Genomic DNA, 24,502 nt, shown 5'->3' with positions numbered 1-24,502 from the left:
AGAAGGTGGAGATGAGATGAACAAGCAATTCACAAGAGAATAACTACAAAAGAAAAAATGTTTAATATCATTTGTAATCAATAAAATACAAACAAAACCCATGCCATTTTTCACCTCTCTTATCATCAAAGATTATTTTAAACTGTCAACCTGTACAGCCAGAAAAAATTGCAGAGAAGCAGAAATTACTATTCTGGTAAATCTTTTGTGAAGGACAACTCTAAAATCAGTATCGAAAGCCTTAAAGTTCTTCATATCCTTTGACAAAGAAATTTTGTCCAATTCAATCTAGGAGTACATCTTAAGGAAAGTATTACAAATGTGGGAAAAAATAATTAAGTATAAACATAGTGTGTTTTTGTGAAATATTCATACATAGAAAATAGCGCATGTTCATTTTTTAGTGACAGGAAGTATTCAAGGTATGTTGCCTACAAAAAAATCTAAGAGTATCTCTAAAAGGATCTCAGTTTTATAAATGTAAATAGCTTATATAGTTAATAGAGGTTTAGGTTCATACAAGAAGATAGGCAGGTAAGTGGACTGAATTGCACTTTAGTATTGCAGTGACAATGTTGACAGGAGAGATGGTAAGAAAAAAGGAGATTTAAAGTCAAAGAAAACTTTAGCCTTAATTCTTAATGTTTAAGCTTTTGTAAGAAGTCACTAAAGTAATGTAATACTAATAAAATACATAACTAAAAAATGAGTTTAAAAAAACCAGCAGGGAAAGGAGAGGCTAAACCCCTAACTGTGCCTAACAGTCTCCCCGAGTGCCTCTTTGTTGCTCAGATGTGGCCCTCTCTCTCTAACTAAGCCACCTCAACAGGTGAACTCACTGCCCTCCCCCCTACGTGGGACCCGACTCCCAAGGGTGTAAATCTCCCTGGCAAAACAGGATATGACTCCCAGGGATGAATCTGGACCCGGCATCCTGGGATTGAGAACATCTTCTTGACCAAAAGGGGGATGCAAAATGAAACGAAATAAAGCTTCAGTGGCTGAGAGATTTCAAATGGAGTTGAGAGTTCACTCTGGTGGACATGCTTCTGCATTATATAGATAACACTTTTTAGGTTTTAATGTATTGGAAGAGCTAGAAGTAAATACCTGAAACTACCAAACTCTGACCCAGCAGCCTTGACTCTTAAAGACGACTGTATAACAATGTAGATTACAAGGGCTGACAGTGTGATTGTGAAAACCTTGTGGATCGCACTCCCTTTATCCAGTGTACAGATGGATGAATAGAAAAATGGGGACAAAAACTAAATGAAAAATAGGGTGGGATGGGGGGCATGATTTGGGTGTTCTTTTTTATTCTTATTCTGATTCTTTCTGGTATAAGGAAAATGTTCAAAAATAGATTGGGGTGATGAATGCACAACTATATGATGGTACTGTGAACAGTTGATTGTACACCATGGATGACTGCATGGTATGTAAATATCTCAATAAAACTGAATTAAAAAAAAGACAAAAAAATATATTGCAGTGATGAATGCACAACTATATGATGGTACTGTGAACAGCTGACTGTACACCATGAATGATTGTATGGTATGTGAATATATCTCAATAAAACTGAAACAAAATGAAACAAAAAAAACCCAGCAGAGTAAAGAAGAGAAAATTCTTTAATGTCTGTGTAAGGATTATTCACTTCCTAAAGTGTAACTAACATAATTCTTATATAAATGCGGACTTAATAAAAGGCTACATGGATTTTGTTTTCCCACCAGCTATTCCTTCAAATGACATAATTATGTGATGAGGGTATGGAGAATGATGGTGATCAGACTGCATCTGTGCACATTTACAAGGTATTACATACCTTGTTTATTTTTCAGTAACTCTGAGATGGGTGGTAATAGTCCCATCTTAACCATGAGAAAACAGATTTAGACAGATTGCATAGCTTACTTTAGACTGCATAGTTAGAAAGTGGTTGGAGCTAGACATCGAACAATAATTTGCCATGGCCCAAAGTCTGTACTCTTTCCATAGAATCATGCAGCTCCTCCTGATATTACAGAGTTGAAAAAGCCCTTTAACTATCAGGTCCAAGTTTCATTACATAGATGAGGGCCAAGGGGAGGAAAATGGACCAGAATGGAGAAATGAACAGTCCAGGTTTACAATGTTAGAAATTATTAGAACAAGGACAAAGACAAAAATCTCCCAATTCCCGTTGCAGTGCTATTTACAGTATTCCATTTTTTTCCTCCACTTGAAAAAAAAAAAAAAAGACTATCAAGTACCTAATGACATTCAATCATTCCTACTCTTACTCTTGCAAAAAAAGCTTATATCTCAATTTAAGATCTAGAGAATAATATGGGACTCTAAGCTATGCACATTAACACATGTAAAATATTTCTTTCACATTCAACGTATAGGCTTATCATAAAAATTTCAAGTGTTGTTTCTTAGATTTGCTTATTAAGAGAATCCTAGAGGAAAGCAAGATTTTTCCTTATTATTGGAATACACGAGTCTTCCTACTTTAACAAAATGCTTGAGTGATAGAATTAATGTTCTATATGTAAGTCCTACAGATACACATGTAAACAAAAATTTATAGTGAAGCTTTTTACTTATTCAGAATCATATGACAAACACCCATGAATCTACAATTCTTGTGTACCCTCTCATCCTCACATCTCTTCTCCCCACCAAAAGTAACGTGAATCCAGAATTTGGTATATATTTACACTATGATTACATGGAGCTCACAAAGAGGTAATAAAAGTATATGCACAGAGATATCACCAAAAATGTCAAAGTACGGAAATCCAAAACTTCATTTCTCCAGAAAAGCAACCAGTAAAGTGGTAATAACAGACTCAACTTTTTTGGAACACTAGAATCTAATAAAAAACTTAAAAAACAACCAGGAGAATGCTTAATGAAGAAAGAATGCTGGATTTCAGTTAAGAGAGAGCTACGGCATATTAATGTACCTGCTTACCATCCCCCACTCACCAGTTCATCAGCAATTGCTAATATGGCAGCCAATATTCCTGGTGTAGATTAGTGGTCCCACAGGGAGCCATGTGGACCTCATTTTGAAAGAACCATGGCTGTATACCTTGACTTGTCTGATGGCTCTCTGAAGGATCAGCTCAAGAATTTGCCTTTATTTTGCCTGCCTCTAAGCTTCCCCAAGGCAGAGACAGCATTCCAGGTGGCCTTTGTTGAAAGGTTTTAAAGGCAAATATATTTGCTGCAGCATTCTATAGCAAGGAATAAGTTTCAGGTTCAGAAACAGGCAGACTTAAAAAAGCCTAGGAAAGAAGAGGCTGGCCAGCAAGATACTTCAGGAAATAGGGCTCTGGAAAGCCCCCATGTATACAAAGAAAACGGTTACAGGCATGGGTTGAACCCACTGTAAGCGAAGACCTGGTGTTTCACCTAGCTCACCCTCAAGCTCTGAGCAAGCAGGAAGTGAAGACCAAGGCAGAGAAGTAAACAGCATGGCTATGCATTTGAAGGAGTGCTAAACACAGAGCCAATTTTAAGAGATGGGAATATTATTATTATTTTTTGGCTCCAGGCATTTAAGGAAATATGTTACATGACTAGCTAACCACTAAATTGATGGAAGAGCCGTCAGTGACCACATACAACATAGAATACACACTTAACAAAAACAGTTTAGAAAAGTCACTAAACAACCAAACAACCCCACAACAACCAGCAACAACAAATCTGAGGAGAGGGAAGAATCTTATCTGCCATCGTAATATCTGAATCGTAATATTTTAAATATCTGGTTTTCAACAAAACAATTAAGAGGGAAAAAAAGGAAACAAGAAAGTACAGACCAGTCACAGGAAAAAAAGAAACTAATAGAAACTGCTGCAGAGAAGCCCAGACATTGAATTTATGAGACAAAGGCTTTAAATCAACTGTCATGAATATGCCCATGAAAACCAAGGACAAAGAATTAAAGGAAAGCAGGAGAACAATGTCTAACCAGAGAATATTAATTAATAGAAATTACAAAAAGGAATTACAAAAAGGAACAGAAAGAGAAATTCTAGAGCTGAAAAGTACCATAATTAAAATGAAAAATCCACCAGAAAGTTCAGTAGCAGATTGAAGCAGGCAAAAGACAGAATCTGTGAACTTGAAGATGTCAGTCACAATTACTCAATTGGAGGAGGAGAAAGACAAAAACTGATGAAAATCATCTGAATCAGAGATACCTGTTGAATACCATCAAGCATATCAACATTTGCACAATGGGAGTTCCAGAGAGATGAGAGAGAAAGGGACAGAAAGAATATTTGAAGAAATAATGGCTGAAAACTTCCAAAATTTGAAGAAAGACATAAATCTACAAATCCAAAAAGCTTACTGAACTCCAAGGATGATGTGGTAGGTTGAATTATGTAGTCCAGAAAAAAACATTTTAATGTTAATCCCATTCCTGTGGGTGTGAACCCACTGGAAATAAGACCTTTTTAGGATGCTATTTTTCATTACGGTGTGGCCCAACTGAAGGAGGTTATACCTTACTCCTACTGCTGGAAACTTATGAAGACAAAGCCACATGGAGGAAAAGAAGCTGGAAGTCAACAGAAACTAGAAGAGAAAGGAGAAGATATCACTATGCGCATTGCCATGTGACAGAAAAGCCAACGACCCAAGGATAGCCTGCAGACAGACCAGAATGCCACAGTCATCAGGGAGGAAGCACCACCTTGCTGAGGCCTTGATTTTAGACATCTCCTAGCCTCAAAACAATGAACCAATAAATTTTCACTGTTTAAGCCAACCTATTTCATGGTATTTGTGATTACAGCTGGGAAACTAAGAAGATAAACTCAAGAGATCCACACTAAGGCACATCAGAATCAACCTGTCAAAGACAAAGAACAAAGAAAATCTTGAAAGCAGCAAAAGAGAAAAACACATCATGTAGAAATAATCCTCAAAGAGTTTAACACACCTCATCACAAACCATGGAGGCCAGAAGGCAATGAGATGAAACACTTAAAGTTCTGAAAGAAACTACCAACCCAGAATCTTATATCCAGTAATTATCTAGTCTTCAAAAAAATGAAGGGGAAATTAAGACATTCCCAGAAAACAAAAACTGAAGGAGTTCATTACAAGTAGATATGACTACATAAATGCTAAAGGGAGTTCTTTAGGCTGAAATGAAAAGACAACAGACAGTAACTCAAAGTCATAAGAAGAATGGTTTTTAACTACTCTTTTGTATCTATGTTAATGGGCACACAATATGTAAAAATGTAATCTGCGACAATAACATAACATAGGAATAGCGTTCATACGTTACTGAAAACTAAGTTGTCAGTATTGAAGCTTGTTGTAAGTTTAAGATGTTACCTGTATTTGCCAAGGTAACCAATATGAAAATAATTAAAAACTATATAGGAAAGGAAAGAAGAGAATCAAAATGGTACACCACAAAATCAACTAAATGCAAAAAAGGGCAATAATGGAAGAATTGAGGAATAAAAAAGATATAAGACATATAGAAATGAAGAAAGTCCTTCCTTATCAGTAATTTCTTTAAGTGTATATGGATTAAACAGATTGGCAGATGGATTAAAAACAAAAACATGATTTAAATATATGCTATCTACAAAAGACTCACTTTAGAGTCAAAGACCAAATAGGTTAAAAGTGAAAGGATGGGAAAAGATATTCTGTGAAAATAATAACCAAAAGACAGCTGCATACCTACATTAATACCAGACAAAACAGACCTTAAGTCAAAAATTATTCTAAGATTCCAAGAAGGACATCATATTGATAAAAAGGTTCATTCATCAAGAAGACATAGCAATTATAAATACATATGTACCTAACAGCAGAGCCCTAAACTATACTTAAAAAGTGACAGAATTGAAGAGAAGAACAGACAGTTCTACAATAAGAGGTAGAGACTTCGATATCCCACTTTCAATAATGTATAGAACAACCAGACAAAGGACTAATAAGGATACAGAGGACTCAAACAACATTATAAACTAACTAGACTTAAAAGACATCTATAGAACACTCTTAACAACAGCACAATACACAATCTTCTCAAGTACACATGGAACACTCTCCAGAACAGACCATATGTTAGGTCACAAAACAAGCCCCAATAAATTTTAAAAGAAATCAAACCAACTATCTTCTCTGATCACAATGAACTTAAACTAGAAACCAGTAAGAGAAGGAAAACTGGAACATTCACAAATACGTGGAAATTAACCCTTAAACAACCAATGGGGCAAATATAGTACCACAAAAGAAATTAGAAAATACTCTGAGATGAACAAAAACAAGAACACAACATTCCAAAACTTAAGGATGCAGTGAAAGCAGAGCTCAGAAAGAAATATAGCTGTAAATGCCTGAATTAAGAAAGAAGAAAGATCTATCAATAGCCTAACTTTACAAATTAAGGAACTAGAAAAAGAAAAACTAAACCCAGAGCTTGTGGAAGGAAAAAAGTAAAAAAAGATTACAGTGGAGATAGATAAAATAGAGAATAGAAAAATAGAAAAGAATAAACTAAACCAAAAGTTGTTTCTTTGAAAAGATCAACAAAACTGGCAAAACTTTACACAGAATAAAAAAGAGAAAACTCAAAGTATTAAATCAGAAATGAATGTGGGGACATGACTATCAGCCTTACAGAAATGAAGGATTACAAGAGAATACTATTAACAATTGTATGCCAACAAATGAGATAATCTAAAGGAAATGGACAAATTACTAGAAACACACAAACCACAAAAACTGACTCAAGATTAATTAGAGGATCCAAACATAACTATAATGAGTAAAGACATCAAATCAGTAACTCCTGACACTTCCATCATGACTGTGAGGAGCTCCACAGATTGGTACCCAGCAAAACTGGTGAAAATCATAAAAGGACAACTATTTAATATCTCTGTATATGGTACTGGGACGTAAAAAGACATACAGCAAATGAAGAACTGTTCATTCAAGAAAATCTACTAGAGATCTGCAAGAACAGTAAGAGTCTGTGGTGTTTGAACCAGGTCCCATTCCTCTCCATCCTCTCAACTCAGTAAATCAGAAATTCCGTATCAGTATAGCCAAGTGCACATGGCTCCCTCTTCCCCTAGCTCCTAGGCAAAGAGCTGTCTTTCCAGGAAGGGCAATGTACTGGTTTGGATTTATTATGGCCCCCACAAAAGCCATGTTCTTTAATGCAATCTTGCGGGGGCAGGCTTATTACTCTTTTGATTAGGGTGGGACATTTTGATTAGGCTGTCTCCAAGAAGATGTGACCCACCCAACTGTAGGTGAGACCTTTTGATTAGATCACTTCCTTGGAGGTATAATCCTGCCCATTCTGAGTGGATCTTAATTAGATCACTGGAGTCCTTTAAGAGAGCTCATGGAGAGAAGGAGCTCAGAAAAGTGGAGAGACATTTTGGAGAGAAGCTAAGATATGTAATTCAGAGTTTGCCCTGGGAGAAGCTAAGAGCCAACACAAGCCCAGATGTTTGGAGATGCTTGGAGATGCAAACAGAAAGATGTCTAGAGATTCTAAGCTAAGAGATGAAGCCCAGAGTTTTCCCTGGAGAAGGTAAGAGAGGATCCCCAGAGGCTTAGAGAAAAACGCCCTGGGAGAACAGGCAAGGATGCACAAGGCTGACAGAGAAAAGCTAAGAGAGACAGAAGCCCAAAGACATTTTGGAAAAAGTCATTTTGAAACCAGAACCCAGGTGCAAAGGACCAGCAGACGCCAGCCACATGCCTTCCTAGCTGACAGAGGTGTTCCGGACTCCATCGGTCTTTCTTCAGTGAAGGTATCCTCTTGTTGATGCCTTGGTTTGGATACTTTTATGGCCTTATAACTGTAAATTTATAATTTAATAAATCCCCTTATAAAAGCCAATCTATTTCTGGCATTTTGCATAATGGCAGCTCTAGCAAACTGGAACAGGCAGGATGTCAGCATTTCTCATTCTGCCCCCAGCTAACTACTACTGAAGCTAAGTTCCAGGGAAGTGCAAAAGAGAAAGGAGAACCCATTTTCAACTCAGCCCCCACCAGTGGTATGGAGGCTCTACCTTGGGTGTGGCAATGCTGAGAATACTGGGACTCCAACCACAGCTGTCAGCTCATAATGCAGGAATTCCATACTGGGAGAGGCAAGCCAAAAAGCCTCAAGGGTACTGCTCTATCACCTGAGTGCTCAGTTTCTGGAGTGGGAATGTTACTTGAAGAGAAATGGACCATGGCTGCCATTCCCAGCTCCAGAGCCTTAGTTCTGAGATTCTGCAAGGGGGTGGAAGCAGGCTATGGCAGATAGATCCTAATCTCTTCCCAGAGAAGCTGACTTTATTTGTTAAGAAGTGTGGAGAAGCTCAAGCCTAAGGATGCTCACCAAAACAGTGGAGCTTGTGCTAAAAGGAAATTGGGAGAAAACCAGTGGAATTACTGAACAAACAGTCTAAACTGTAGACAGACGGTGAGGGAGACAACTGGGAGGAGCCCATTTGAGGTCAGAACAAACTTTAAGCACTTACTTTGGCAACTATCCCTTCAAAGGAGCCCAAATTTGACTGGTTTAGTATATGGAACATCTTATGCTCCTAGGCATTGTTGAAAACAGTAGATTTATAAATATTTAATTAGTGGAGCTTACCACCTGGGTGTGGTCAGAGGATGAGACAGTTAAGGAGAACCCTGCCAAAACCAATGTCATTCCAGGGTGACCATGGGGGGCATACCTAAGGCTGTGCTCCTGAGAAGAAATATCAGAGGCTTAACACTCAATAAAGAGATAAAATTATAAAATATTATTTAAAAATTATAAAAAAAGAAACAAATGATAATTCTGGGGTTGAAAAGTACAATAAGTGACATGAAAAATTTACTTCTGTGAATTAGCAGAAGAAAGAATTAGCAAACCTGAAAACGAACAGGGCTTCAGAGAAAGTGGAGCACTATTAAGCACACCAACATATATATAATGGGAGTACCAGAATGAGTAGAGAAAGAAAAAAACAGTAGGAAAAATATTTGAAGAAATAATGGTTGAAAACTTCCTAAATTTATTAAAGCACATATACATACAAACATTCAGGAAGCTCAACGAACTCCAAGTAGGATTAACACCAAGAGATCCACAAACAGACACATAAAGTAAAAATGTTGAAAGCCAAAGACAAGGAAAAAATAGCCACTAAGATTGCCACAATGAAAAACTGGAAAATTACAAATGTTGAGGGTACAGAGAATATGGAACCATAATATACAGCTAGTGGGAATGTAAAATGGTACAGCTGCTGTGGAAAACAATTTGACAGTTCCTCAAAAATTTAAACACAGAACTACCATATGACCCATAATTCTACTCCTAGTTAGTGAAAACATCCCGAACAATGGGAAACAGCTGTTGAAACACAAACATCTACCCAACTGTTCAAAGCAGAACTATTCAAAATAAGTCACAAGGCAGAAACAACAAAAACGTCCATCAACTGATGAATGGATAAAGACAATGGGGTTTATCCATACAATGGAATATTATCCAGCCATGAAAAGAATGAAGAATATGCTACAAAAGTGATGAACCTTGGAAAGATTATACTAAGTGAAAGAAGCCAGACACAAAAGGCCACATTTTGTATTATTTCATGTATATGAAATGTCCAGAATAGGCAAATATATACAGAAAGATTAGTGGTTCTAGGGGCTGGTGTGGAGGTGGGGTGGAGAGCAATAAAGGAAGGAAACGGGGAGTGACTACTTAATATGATAGGGGTTTCCTTTTGGGGCAATGAAAATATTCTGGAACTAGATAGTGGTTACAGTTGCACAACACTGTCCATGTACTAAATGCCACTCAACTATACACTTAAAAATGCTAAGTTTTCCTATACGAATTTTACCTTAATTAAAAAAAGGTATTACACATACATGTTCATACCCACATAAACATACATATTTCTTTTGTGATTAAAAAGTAATGTCATAATTACAAAGTTTCTTCTATAACCTTTGAGTTTAAATTAGCTGCTATTAGAGAATAAAACACTAACTGGATTATTTTATGACTCTCAAGAGAAAAACAATTTAGGTTCTTTAACAATTGTCTTCAATTCTGCATTATTTCTCAAGTCCTAGCTATCAAGCTTCCTAACCAATGGAATATATGAATTACCAAACACAGTAGTTTTAAAAAAAATCACATTGTGATGATGGTTTGAAGCTGTTATGTGCCCCAGAAAATCATGTTTTTAAAGCTAATCCATTCCTGTGGGTGTGGGCCCAGTGTAAGCAGGAACTTTAAGTTGTGACCCACCTCATTCACAAGTGGGTCTTAATCCTCTTACTGGAGTCCTTTATAAGAGAATGAAATTCAGACAGAGAGGGAGAGAGCCACAGAACCAAGACATGAAAGCTACAAAACTCAGAGAGACCAGCAGATGCCACCATGTGCCTTGCTATGCAACAGAGGAGTCCCGGATCACTACCAGCTAGTCTTCAGGGAGAGAGCATCACCTGATACCTTGGTTTGGACATTTCATGGCCTCAGAACTGTACATTTATAACTAATATATCTGCATTATAAAAGCCAACTCATTTCTGGTATATTGAATTTTGGCAGCCTTGCCGACTAAAATTTATCGAAATTCTCTCTCTCAAACATAGATAACATGTTTATAATTTATGACACCTCTTTTGTTCTATCATCTGTAATTACTCCAAGTCTTCTAGGTGGTAGCTTAATAAATTGTGGTGCTAATCATATAGCATTCTTATTTATTGATTCGTCAACTAACAGAACATGTATCACTCTACAACTACAACAGAATATATATCACTCTACATTCTACCATATTTATGCCAAAAGTACTTTGAACTGCTTCATTGAAGTTACAACTAAAAATACTACATCTGAGTGTACTGGTTGGAATATGTTATGTACCCCATAAAAAGCCATGTTCTTTAATGCAATCTTGTCGGGGCAGACCTATTGTGGGTGGGATCTTTTGATTAGGTTGTTTCCATGGAGATGTGACCCACCCAATTGTAGGTGGGACATTTTGATTAGATTACTTCCATGGAGAGGTAGCCCTGCCCATTCAGGGTGGGTCTTCATTAGGTTACTGGAGTCCTCTGTGAGAGGATAAAAGGCAGAGACATTTTGAAGAGACAGATGCTTAGAGAGAAAATGCTCAGAGTCAACAAAGACCCAGACATTTGGAGATGCTAAGCTAAGAGATGAAGCTGAACGTTTGCCACAGAGAAGTTAAGTGACGACCCACAGGTGCTTAAGGTGAAAGCCACTGCAATCAGAAGCTGAAAGCAACACAACCCGGGAACAAAGGACCAGCATATGTCAGTGACGTGCCTTTCCAACTGACAGAGGTGTTCTAGTTGCCATCAGCCTTTTCCTCAGAGAAGGTATCTACCCCCTGATGCCTCAATTTGGACATTTTCATGGCCTTAGAATTGTAAATTTTTGACCTAACAAACCTCCACTGTAAAAGCGAATTCATTTCTGGTATTTTGCATTTCAGTAGCCTTAGCAAACTGGAACACTAAGGATAACTAATATATCTGCATTATAAAAGCCAACCCATTTCTGGGTATATTGCATTTTGGCAGCCTAGCAGACTAAAATTTATCGAAATTCTATTGATAAACTGGAACACCGAGGTATCAAAATTTGATATATGGTGACTGTGGTTACATAGTGAAAGGACAATTAATTAAAATAGAACTTAATATGTAATATTCAAAGTTTCGCTAAGACTTTTGTCAGGCAGAATAAGAAGACTATAATAAAAGTCGAAAAAGGTAATAAAAACAATAATGTATGCATCATACATTTATTAAATACCTTTTATTTAAACATGACGGTTTCAGGGCAGTGCAATAAACAGTTATTATATGTTTAGTCTATCATACACTCTAATGGACCTTAGTGTACAAAGATGAATAAGATGCAGTCCCTAATATGGAGAAGATTGTAATATAGTAGGAGACTGACATAGGCTAAGATACTGTCAATATAATAAGACAGAGAAACATACTAAGCAATATTGAAGCCACATATACTATATCCTGAAGAGTGTTTGAGTTGAATTCAACAGGAACTAAACATAGTTATAGAAAGACCACAAACTGTAACACAAATGCTAATAGCAAGGATTCTATAATGATACTGATGAGAATCATAATTTTATCATGAATTCTGTGATCTTTAGTGAGATTAGGCCTTTCCTTTGTCTATTAAGTGATTATAGTACCACATTTCTACCATGTTTGGTAAGTGACGAGTATGAAATAATATATAAGGGCTTACACTTAGCACAAAGCAAGTACTGGAATAGACATAGCAAGGAAAACTTCACAGGCAACATTTGAGGATAATTATGAATTTGGGAGGGGGTTAGTGAAGGTGGTACTAACCAAGACAAATAAATAATTAAAAGTACATGAAAGGCTATTATGAAGTCTGCTCATGAGTATAATGGAATAGCTGACAGTTGACCTAATTCTGCCAAGGGCTACAAAAACCTGGATAAAAATTAAGTATCTGTTTAAAACATCCAGTGCTGTGCAAGCCATCAGTACAAACGATACCAAGATTCAAGAGAGGAGGGAACAGTGTAAAGAAGAAGTGGCAAACGACACACACTTATTTCTTTCCACAGGGGCCTTTGCTGATTTCAGGTATAACGCAAGAGTGAGAATCTAAGCTTTGTCCAGGCTGAGGGCTGCTGCCAAGGGATAGAAATATCAGAAGATATTTTGTTGGCTTCATGGTGCTAAAGATAAAAACTGGACACCTGAGTGGTCAAGATCCTGGTATAAAGTGGCCCTTAAGATTTCTTCTGAATGCTTACCCTGTACAGAGCAGGAGGTAAAGAAGAAAGTCTCTGAAAAGCACATCAAAATTTTCAGATGTCTTCTATTCCTGAGCAGGCAAGGATTAGAGTTCAGAACCTGGCAGAGAGAGGGGCCCAGTTAGGACATCAGACTCTAAACTGAAGGCTTAGAAAGCAAGGCCCAACAAATAAGACTAATCAGATGTATAAACAGCTTTGCAAAACTATAAGTGAGCCTCAATTCAATTCAGCCTTGATTCATTTCAGTCCCTGACTGGCTGAAACTTATCAGACTAACACTATATGTCTAAGAGAGGAAAGGGTGAATCCTCTCTAAAAGAAGATATCATCTGGAGCCTTTACAATTTTCATAATGGCTGGTATTTAATTAATTATTACCAGGATACCAAAAGACAAACACGTATGATTGAAACTAGGAAAAAGAAAAGAGGCAACTGACATAGACTCACAGAAGTTTCAGACATTCAGAAGGCAGAAGAACTTTTAAAAACTATGATTCATATATTGTAAGGAAAAGGAGAAAAAAAAAGATGAAAAGATAGTTTTACCAAGAATTTAATTCTTTAAGAAACAAATGAAAATTCTTTAACTGGAAAATAACTGAAATTAAGAACTTTATATGTTTAACAGCAGACTAAACAGCAAAAGACAGGATTAGAATACTTTTTTAAATGTCAGTGTAAGATTTTCAAAAGCAAACAAAAAATTATGAAATATACAAAAAAGAGCATACAGCAAACGTGAGACACAATGAAAGGGTCTAATGTAAATGGAGTCAAAGAAGGAAAAGAGAAAAGCAATATTTGAAGAGATAAATAACTGAGAATTTTCCAAAATTAGCAAATGCAACAATAATTTTAAGTCTTGTGGGAATTAAATGTATGTAGGACTAAAATGCACGACAACATTAATGTAAAAGTTATAGTGGGTAAATGCAGCAAAGTGTTCTAAGGTTCTAGCATTCTCAGGAAAATAAGAGTAAATACTGCTGTTAGGCTGTACAGTATGAAACATACTGTAATCTGTAGGGTAAGTACTAAAAGAAAAGTGAGAAAACATAACTAACACCACAAAAGAGAAAGATAACTAGAACAATTGTGGCTTAGATAGAAAAGAAATAGTAAGATTGTAGATAAAAATACTAACATATAAATAATTACAATTAAATGTAAATGGAATAAGTACTCCAATTATCAAAGAGGATTAAATAAACAAATACCCTAAGACATAACGACTAAATGCAATGTCAGATCTTTGAACGGAAAAGAGACATTAGGTGAAAAACAGTTAAAATCAATTAAAGTCTGTGGTTTAATCAATAGCATTGTACCAATGTTAATTTCTTGGTTTTTATAATGGTGATATGGTTATATACACTAACATTAGGCAAAGCTGGGTGGGAAAAAATAGACAAACAATTATTTGCTGTTTGGAGGAGACTTCAAAATATAGGTACAGAAAATTTTAAATTAAATGGGAAAACATGCATTTTCCATAACCTATCAAAAAGAAAGCTAATACATCTATACTAATATCCAACAGACAGACTGTAAAGCAAGAAGCATTAAGAGAGATAAAAAGGGAAATAAAATGAGAAAAAGAGTCAATCCATCATGAAGATAAAACAATTTTGTATTTGTCTAAGTACATAAGACTGGCTCCAAAATCCAAAGTGAGAGACTCAATAGCATACATTCGTATGTTCATCAAAAGATGTGTACAAGAATGTTAATAGATGGACTCTAGATACAAATGTGAAAGTAAAGCAATAAAACACTTTATAAGAAAATCTTGTATGAAAAAAAAAATCAAAGACATTAAACACAAGAAAGAAAATATAAGACAACCAACTAGGGAGTCAGTTTAGAAGACCATACATCCAAGTAATAGGAATTTATTAGAAAAGTGACCACAGAAAGTGGACAGGAGAAAATCAGTAACAAAATAATTCAGTAAAATTTCTCAAACTAAAGGACCAGAGTTCGCAGACTGAAAGGTCTCACCAAAAAGGCCCAACAGATTGTAAACGAACCAATTCCAGGGCTTAACACCAGGGAAATTTCAGAAATGGCCACAAAGAAAGATCTCGTAGGCAATAATTTCAAGTAGAACCCTATATTAACTAAGAATATGTGACCAGAATAAAAACATTTTCAGACATTTTCAGGACTCAAAAATTTATTTTCCACAACTTCCCTTTTCAAGAAGCTACTGAAATATGGCCTCTATCAAGAGTAGAGTATTACTCAAAAAACGATGTTAAGAGAAATAGAAATATGGAAAAGCCAATACAAGAGAGAAGTGAAAGGAATCTCCAAATTGTTGGTTAAGGGAATTCTCATGATGACAGTCATGCCCAGAAAAGATGACAACTATCCCAGATTGTGTGTGTGTGTGTATGATTCAAAATACAGGCCGGGGGAGGGCTCCTTCCTATTGTACCATATTTTAAACCTGGAAAAAGTAGTGAAGAGTAGTTTCCATCAAAATAAGGAAGTAATACAGGAAAGAGAAAAACCTGAGCTCAGGGAAACAGGATCATCAACCCAGGACAAAGGTAAAGAGAATGCCAAAGTTGTCAGAAAAGTAATCCCCAGCATCATAGCTATGAGTCAAGCCATAGAGCAATCATTTGTGAAAGAAAGACAATAGAAGTCTCCAGGATGAACAGAGTTCCAAAGAAGGAAAAAAATAAACTGATTACTTGATGTGAATGTTTCCTGGAAAATTATATTGAAATAATTCTAGAAGGGATAAGAATGTGTGCCAGTTTGAAACTGTTATGTACCCAGGAAAGACCATGTTCTTATAATCCAGTCTTCAGACAATTTGATTATGTTGTTTCCATGGAGATATGACCCTGCCCATTGAGGGTGGGACTTAATTAGATCACTGGAGTCCTTAAGAGAGCTGAGAGTCCACAAAGACCCAGACAACATTTGGAGATGCTTGGAAACGCAGACACAAATACATTTGGAGATGACAAGCTAAGAGCTGAAGCCCAGAGTTTGCCCTGGAGAAGCTAAGATAGGGCTCCCAGATGCTTAAAGAGAAACGCCGAGTGGAACCAAACAGAGATTGAAAGAAGCTAAAAGAAACAGAAGCCCAGAAACATTTTGTAGAAAGCCATTTTGAAACACAACCCAGAACCAAAGGAGCAAAAGACCAGCAGACGCCAGCCAAGTGCCTTCCCAGCTGACAGAGGTGTTCTGGACACATTGGCCATTCTTCAGTGAAGGCATCCTTGTGTTGCTGCCTTAGTTTGGACAGTTTTATGGCCTTAGAACTGTAAATCTGTAACCTAATAAATCCCCTTTATAAAAAGGAAAAAAAAAAACAAAACACTATTTATAGTAGTCAGAGACTAAAAAGCCAAAGATTCATCTACAATAGAATGGATAAACTAGTATATCACATAATGGAACACTATAAAGCAATGAGAATGAAAAGTCAACTACAACATGCAACAACTTGGATGAATCTCAGAGACATAATGTTGAGCCTAATAAGCCAGATATAAAAGAATGTATGCTAAAAAATGATTCCATTTATACAGAGTTTTAAAACAGGTGAACTTATGATTAAAAAAGAAAGAAGAAGAATGGTAGAGGTAGAAGTGATGGGACTTGGAAGAATTATGATATCAAGGTTTGTAGTTTAGAAAACAATTCCTAATTAAGTAAAGGAGCTTGAATTTAAGACAGAATAAGAAGTTGGTAGGTTTTGGACAAATTAATGAGAGTTTGTGCCATCAGTGGAGAAAAAATTATATACATTTTCAAAAAGATCACAAACATATACAGCATATTTACTATAACTTTACAGAAGAATACATAGGAGAAAAATGCTATAGTGAAATGGGATTATTTATTGGCTTCCTCTGAGCCCAACGAAGCAGAGTTCTACTACTCCAGTAGGTGCTTCCTAAGAGGAGATAACAACCTCTATAGCCAAAGCTCTGCAAGTATGTTTGCTACTAATTCCAGCAAGCCACCAACAAACTTCTTCACCAAAAGTTTTCAACTCATATAACTCAGGAATTTTTTTCTTTAAATGTGTCTTCAGTTTTATAAAAAGAATCACTGTGAAATTTTATTTTATAATAATTTGTCTCATAGCCACCTTTACAGAAACTTACCTGTAAGGAAAGGTCTACCTAAAATGTATAACTAACATTTTCCTGAATATACACAACACAATAATAACAAGAATAGCTATTTTTCCTAAAGACTTCTATATGATTCAGAAAATACAAAGAAGGTAGTAACTCCCACTACCAGTGTTATGGATTAGTACAATGAAGTAACAAAAAAGTTAAGTAACATACTCTTTTTAACATGTCAGTAGAAAAAATAACGCTTGGTTTAAAAAACCTTAGAATAAAAGGGATTCATACATTTTTTGAAATTCATAGATGACAAAGATATATCAATTTTCTAATTTCTAGATACCTGGATCAGATATTGCACCCAAGATGGAACTTTGAAAACACTACATGGTCCAAGATGGCAAAGTGAGCACATTTAACTGTCTCTTCTATCTCTCAATATACCAATGAGATGACAAGTAATAAATTTTTACACAAGACTAACGCCATAACAGTATTGAAAAATAAGGGTGATATTGTTGGGTCACAAATTTTGAGAAATTTTAAGGTAGATAAATGGGAACAAATTAGTGGAAAAATCAACTAGACTGCAACAAATAAGCAGAAAAATCAAGGGAGAAAACTACAATCCAAGATAGAGATATTCAGGAAGGTTCTGACAAGGAGGCCCAAAGAAGGACCAAGCTTTCCTCAAACACAAGGGGGAGCAGGTGGGGTCGGAGGAAGAGAAGTCAACAGGCAATCATCAGGATTACTACGTCAGAATCATTATAGGCCTATCTCGTTTTATTGTGCTTCACTTTACTGTGCTTCACAGATACTGTTTTTTTTTTTTACAAATTGAAGGTTTCTGGCAATCCCACATCAAGCAAGTCTACTGGCACCATTTTTCCCTTCAGCACGTGCTCACTTCATGTCTCTGCATCACATTTTGGTAATTCTCCCAATATTTCAAACATTTTCACATCTGTTATGGTGATCTGCAATCTCTGATGTAATTGTTTTGAGGCACAAAGATTCACGCCTGTATAAGATGGCAAACTTAACCCACAAATATTTTGTGTGCTGACTGTTCCACCAACTGGCTGTTTCCCCATCTCTTTCTCTCTCATCATGCCTCCCTATTCTCTGAGACACAACAATATTGACATTAATCCAGTTGATAACTCTACAATGGACTCTACGTGTTCATGTGAAAGGAAGAGCCATATATCTCTCACCAAATCAAAAGATCAAAAGCTAGAAATGATTAAGGCCTGTTGAAAGCCAATACAGGCCAAAAGCTAGGCCTCTCTTGAGCCAGTTGGTCAAGTTGTGACCGCAAAGGGAAAGTTCTTGAATGAAATTAAAAATGTTACTCCAGTGAACACACAAATAAGAAAGAGAAACAGCTTTATTGCTGATGTGGAGAAATTATTAGTGTGGAGAAATTATTAGTGATCTAGAGAGAAGATCAAATCAGCTGCAATATTCCCTAAAGCCAAAACCTAATCCAGAGCAAGGCCCTAATTCTCTTCAGTTCTATGAAACTGAAAGAGGTGAAGAAACTGCAGAAGAAAAGTTGGAAGCCAGCAGAGGTTGGTTCATGAGGTTTAAGGGAAAGAAGTCGCCTCCATTAACATGAAAGTGTAAGGTTGAAGAAGCAAGTGCTGATGGAGAAGTTGAAGCAAGTTATCCAAGAGATCTAGCTAGGTTAAGAAGGTGGCTACACTAAACAAGAGATTTCCAATTTAGGAAAAACAGCCTTATATTAGAAAAAGATGCCATCTAGGATTTTCATAGCTAGAGAGAGTAAGTCAATGCCTGGCTTCAGTGCTTCAAAAGACATGCTGACTCTCCTTGTTAGGACTTCAATTTGAAGCCAATGCTCATTTACCATTCCAAAAATCCTAGATCCCTTAAGAATGATGGTACATCTACTCTGCCTGTGCTCTATAAATGGAACAACAAAGCCTGGATGACAGCATATCTGTTTACCTCATGGTTTACTGAATATTTTAAGCCCAGTGTTGAGACCTACTGCTCAGAAAAACAGATTCCTTTCTAAATATTACTGTTCATTGACAATGCACCTGGTCATCTAAGAGCTCTGATGGAGACATACAATGAGATTAACGTTGTTTTCATGCCTGCTAACACAGCATCCTTTCTGCAGTCCACAGATCAAGGAGTTATTTCGGCTTTCAAGTCTCATTATTTACAAAATTCATTTCATAAGGCTATAGCTGCCACAAATAGTGATTTCTCTGATAGAGCTGGGCAAAGTAAACTTAAATCCTTCTCAAAAGGATTCATCATCCCAGATGCCACTAAAAACATCTGTGATTCATGGGAGTCAAAATGTCAACATTAAAAGGAGTTTGGAAGAAGATGATTCCAACTCTCATGGATGATTATGAGGGGTTCAAGACTTTCGTGGAGGAAATAACTGCATATGTGATGGAAATAGCAAGAGAACTAGAATTAGAAGTGGAGCCTGAAGAGGTGACTGAACTGCTACAATCTCATGATAAAACTTCAATGGATGAGGACTTGCTTCTTATGGATGAGCAAAGAAAGTGATTATTGAGATGGACTCTACTTCTGGTGAAGATGACAACAAAGGATTTAGAAAATTACATAAACTTAGTTGATAAAGCAGCAGCAGGGTTTTAGAGCACTCACTTCAATTTTGAAAGAAGTTCTATTGTGGGTAAAATGCTATCAAACAGCATCACATGCTACAGAGAAACCTTTCATGAAAGAAAGAGTCAAGACAGGAAGCAAACTTCATCGTCATCTTATTTTAAGAAATTGCCACAGCTACCCTGCCAGCAATCACCATCCTGATCATTCAGTAGCCATCAATATCGAGGCAAAGCCCTCTACCAGCAAAAAGATTACAGCTTGCTGAAGACTCGGATAATGGTTAGAATTTTTTAGCAATAAAGTGTTTTTTAAATTAAGGTATGTACTATTTTTTTTTTAGGCGTAATGCTATTACACACTTCATAGACTACAGTATACTATAAACATACCCCTTATATGCACAGATTTTTTTTGGAAACCAAACAAATTCATGTGACTTACTTTATTGTGACAGTCACTTTATTGCACTGAATTTTAAAATCTGCAATATCTCCAAGGTATGCCTGTATTTAGGTTAACTGAGACAGATGGGTTCCTATCCTTTCCCAAGGCTAGCAGTTCTGGCTTTTCTCATCATGCCATAGCCCAAGAATTGTCCTGGAAAGGAAGTGGGCCACCTGTTTGGTAAGTTCCTTGTGTTAGCTGAGAAAGAAACAGAACAGAGATTGGGCTAACTCTGAATACTGCAGTACACGTTAGGAACGAGATGATAAAGGAGGGGGAAAAGATAACTCCTACCAGAGTATTAAAATATTAAAGCACTCCACCAATACAAAATACAATCCTCATTACTTTGACATGTGTGGAGCTTCCCAACCTACCTATGCAACCTACAGGGAAGTCACCATATTGAAAAACCTTGCGCATTTATACTGAACACAGTCTTCCCATTCAGAGAAGAGGCCTGCTGGGGAAACAGAACTACACAACTGCAAAGAAAACCAATGTCAGCCAGATACCCCTACTTGGTAAATTAGTCCTCATTCCAAATTAGGAATGGAAAGCCAAGGACAACAGACATTTGGGGAAATCTAATGGCAAAAAGAAAAATTCAACATGGGGAAAAAATAACAAATAACCCCTGTAGAAATGGAGACAATTCAGGGGACAGAAAGGTACACTTTTAGAAATTCCTCATAAAGTAAACTTGAATAAAACAAGAACAGTTGTTTTGAAAAAGTGGTAAGAAAACAAGAGTTCTTGTAAATTAAAAATACAAATGATGAAATAGAAGAAATTCAACGGTCAAAATAATGATAAAATGGTCAGAAATCATGCAATGGAAAATAAAAGATAATGAATACTTTTTAGGAGACAGACTAAAAACACAAATACAGGAAATATGAGAAGTAGGACTGGAGAACAGACTAAGGAGGTCCAATATTTATTTACTGGGTGATCCTGCAAGGGGTAAAAACTGGAACCATAAGTAGAAATCTATAAAGAGAAAAAATAGAAGTTCCATGATCTATTTACATGAAGACACCGTCTTCATGTATAAGAAGATTATTTACATGAAGACACAAGTTCCAGATAAGCCCCTCCAAATACCAAGGAATGATTATTTTGAAAAAGACCTATATATGACACATCCTGGTAAAACTTCAGAACTCAATGAAAAAAAAGAAAAGAATCCCCCAATTTCTCATATTATCTGTAAAGGAACAAGTTAGATTGAAATCTGGACGCTATAAGACAACAGATCAACGCTTTTATGTTTTCAAGGAAAAAAAAATCAGAATTCCATGCTCAAACTTATTCTAATATGAAGGCAGAATAAAGGACATTTTCAGATGTGAAAACAGTTGAGAAGTTTACTATCTTACATCAAAAAATTACTCAACAGAGAACACTGAATCCAATGGATTCCAAACTTCTTGCATGGTACACCCTTATGAGTAAAAAACATTAGAACACACACCCTGAGCCTATACTGACAGGCCCTTTGAAAACAAGGAAGGACAACAGAAAGATGGGCCCTGCCCTCATGATTTTAACTAGATCTCAGAGGTTCTCCAGGTAAAATCTTCAAGAATTTGGAATGTGCTTAAGAGAACAAATGAAACAGGGGAAAAAAAAAAAAAATCAACATGCCATTTTTTGGGTGAAATTTTTAAAAAGGTGAAACAAATGTTGTCACCCAAATATAGTTATTTATTTATTTTTAAGGAGTACAAGCATGATAAAAAGAACAGGGTCAACCAGAAACTAAACACGGAGCATTACCTTCACGTTCACTGTAGTCTCTAAAAGCAAATTTACTTGGGCACTGGCTTCAAAGTCCAATTTCAACAGTGGCTTAAAGCTCTTAACAAGACAAAAGGATCAGGAATTACCTACGCACACTTTGTTTTCTGTAAAACATTATGTATGAAACAGCATGGAAATATATGAATTACATAAAGTTTAGATACAATTTAAAATTTTTAAAGTCAATTTAATTAAAGTCAATTTTATAAATTGTAGTAACACTTCTTTAATCCAACTTACATAGCTGAAAAGGATACACAGGGAGAATCTTTTTGCATACTAGATTTTCACTATACAATAGGCAATAAATACAGATTAGCAACACTTCCCTCGGTGACACTTTAAGATAAACCCCATAAATAACAAGAAATTAAATGTAAAACAACATACAACATGCTATAGGCATATGGGAATGTATATTTTGTCAACTTTACTTTCAGGTTCAGAAAAGCAAAGTAAGCTTTGTTGAGTAAATAGTGTTTCTCCTCTTTAAAGGGTAGCAAAACCTCATAGGATAATGAACATAACCCTACAATCTCAGTAGACAGTGAAGTAAAGAGCAAATGAATCCCGACATGGTGTAATTAGAGCTTTGGAAAAATGTTGCAGACTCACTCAGTAAAATTAAAGAGCCTACAAAACTTTTCACCAGCTTGCAGAATCTTAAAACCTCTCCCATGTTTAGCAATAGTTAAGCAGAAATGCATCTTTGTCAGAAAGTCAGTCAGTGACTGTGAAGACACAGTGAAGCTATACTATTTGTTATGATCTCAATTTCCTTAAATTATACTTAAATTTGTTTTATATTTGCATCTTATCAACTGGCAAGGCAACCAGAATCATCTGGGGGGTTTTGTGAAAAATACACATCCTCGTTCCTTTGGTGTGTACATGGGAGGGGTAAATGAGCCAGAATTGAGAGAGGCATCATGTTTATTTTGAAAATGCAGACTACCCAATATGTAATATCACTTTACACCCATCAGAATGGCCAAATAAATGAGAGACAATACCAAGCAAATATTACAAAGCATGTAGATCAATTGGAACACTCATTTACTACTGCTGATACTACAGACTGGTACAATCACTTTAGAAAACACTGGAAAAGATATACCAAAGCTGAACATAAGCATACATCAAGGCCAACAGACTTCACAAGGTACAAACTCTATAGAAATGTATATATGCACACCAAAAGATATGTACAATAACATTCCACAGGGGTACTATTCATTATGACCCCAAACTGGATATAACTCAGATGCCCAACAACAGCAGAATAAAACTGTGTGGTAAATACAGGCATACAATGGAATATTACAGAGCAACAAGAATGAAAAAGCTACTGCTACACATAACATGGATGGATCACATAAACAAATATTGAAGGTAAGAAGCCAGAAACAAGAGTGTATATGTTGTATGTGCATTTCTTTGTGTGTATGTCATACGTCAATAAAAATTTAGTTACAATTTAAAAGCAAAGAAATATTTAAGAAATATTTAATATTTAAACAAATAAGGCTATATGAAAGTAAAAGAATGCAAGAATCACATCTTTTCTAAGAAAAAACAAAAACTTGAAAGAAATCTTAACACCAAAGCCCTCCTCCCAGTACCACCCTGACCACACACAGATCTTCACCTCCCTCCCATCCTCCAAGAATTCACTCTGCCATTTATTTAGCAGAAACTTTGAGAAGCACTGGCTTACTAAGCAGGGTAGTCATGAGGATTAAAACAAAATGAAATTGTGTACATAAAGTCCTTAGCCTAAGTACTCAATGACTGGAAACTATTAATTAATTCCAAATAGTGAGTTCTAGGTCAAGAGCTATTTCCAGTTCATCACTGTAAACAAATACTTGGCATTTAATAGTCAGTCAATAACGATTTGTGGCATTAGTAAATGATGTGAGCTCGAAACAGAAAACGAAAACAAAGCAAAAGAGGGAAAGAGGAAAAATCAAAAGTTCAAAGGAAGGTCTTAACCTATTTTTTAAATCAAGGTCTCTGACAAAATTTTAAATACCAAGATGAAGCAACAAAATCATATGCATACCAAACCATTAAAGCAAAAACTTGCCTTCATTATTACTTTTCATCCATATATTTCACAATGCAGAAATGGTATATTTTAACTAAAATGCCAACATGAGTCTTTGATATTGAAACCCTTTAAAAATACTTCTGAATGAGTTCCTCATGAGAATGACAGGACTCATCTAAGTATATCACAAACTATGTTTCAAGACATCCATCAAAACAAATGAATATTCTGACTGTCACAGCTAAGATGAAAGCATAGCAGACTTCAGCTGGACCTTTAAACAGTATCATTCTTTGTGAAAATAAAAATGTAATCTAGATATCAAAATTGTCAGACTGGGATCTTACATTAATTTTAACAGGCAAATCAAGGAAATACTTTAATTTTCATTGTGTACACAAAATATCGATGAATTATTTGAAAAGGCCCTTTTCTCTTCCTTTTTAAGCATATCATCTATTTATATAACCTAGACCAGAAACAGCATCACTGTTTTTAAATTATTCAACCAACACTTACACAAGTCATTTAACCAAGTGTACAGCACTATTGTAAATGTAAATGTAACTCATTTAATTCTCAAAA

At 35.9% G+C, this 24,502-nt stretch overlaps 1 protein-coding gene across 3 annotated transcripts in view; it reads right to left on the bottom strand.

The window, feature by feature from the left end:
- Positions 1 to 24,502, bottom strand: part of SPOPL (speckle type BTB/POZ protein like) — a 71,066-nt gene that overhangs the window by 29,411 nt on the left and 17,153 nt on the right. Inside the window, exon 2 of one of the 3 annotated variants that reach the window (XM_037848934.1) lies at positions 12,876 to 12,975. The exons of the other annotated variants lie outside the window; for them this stretch is intronic. The gene's annotated coding sequence lies outside the window, so the exon portion shown is untranslated. The remainder of the gene's footprint in view (positions 1 to 12,875; positions 12,976 to 24,502) is intronic. 3 annotated transcript variants of the gene reach the window in all.

Source organism: Choloepus didactylus, chromosome 9, assembly GCF_015220235.1.
Source record: "Choloepus didactylus isolate mChoDid1 chromosome 9, mChoDid1.pri, whole genome shotgun sequence".
Taxonomy (NCBI): Eukaryota; Metazoa; Chordata; class Mammalia; order Pilosa; family Megalonychidae; genus Choloepus; species Choloepus didactylus.
The sequence above is the reverse complement of the archived record's forward strand: the minus strand, read 5'-3'. Positions and strand labels throughout refer to the sequence as shown.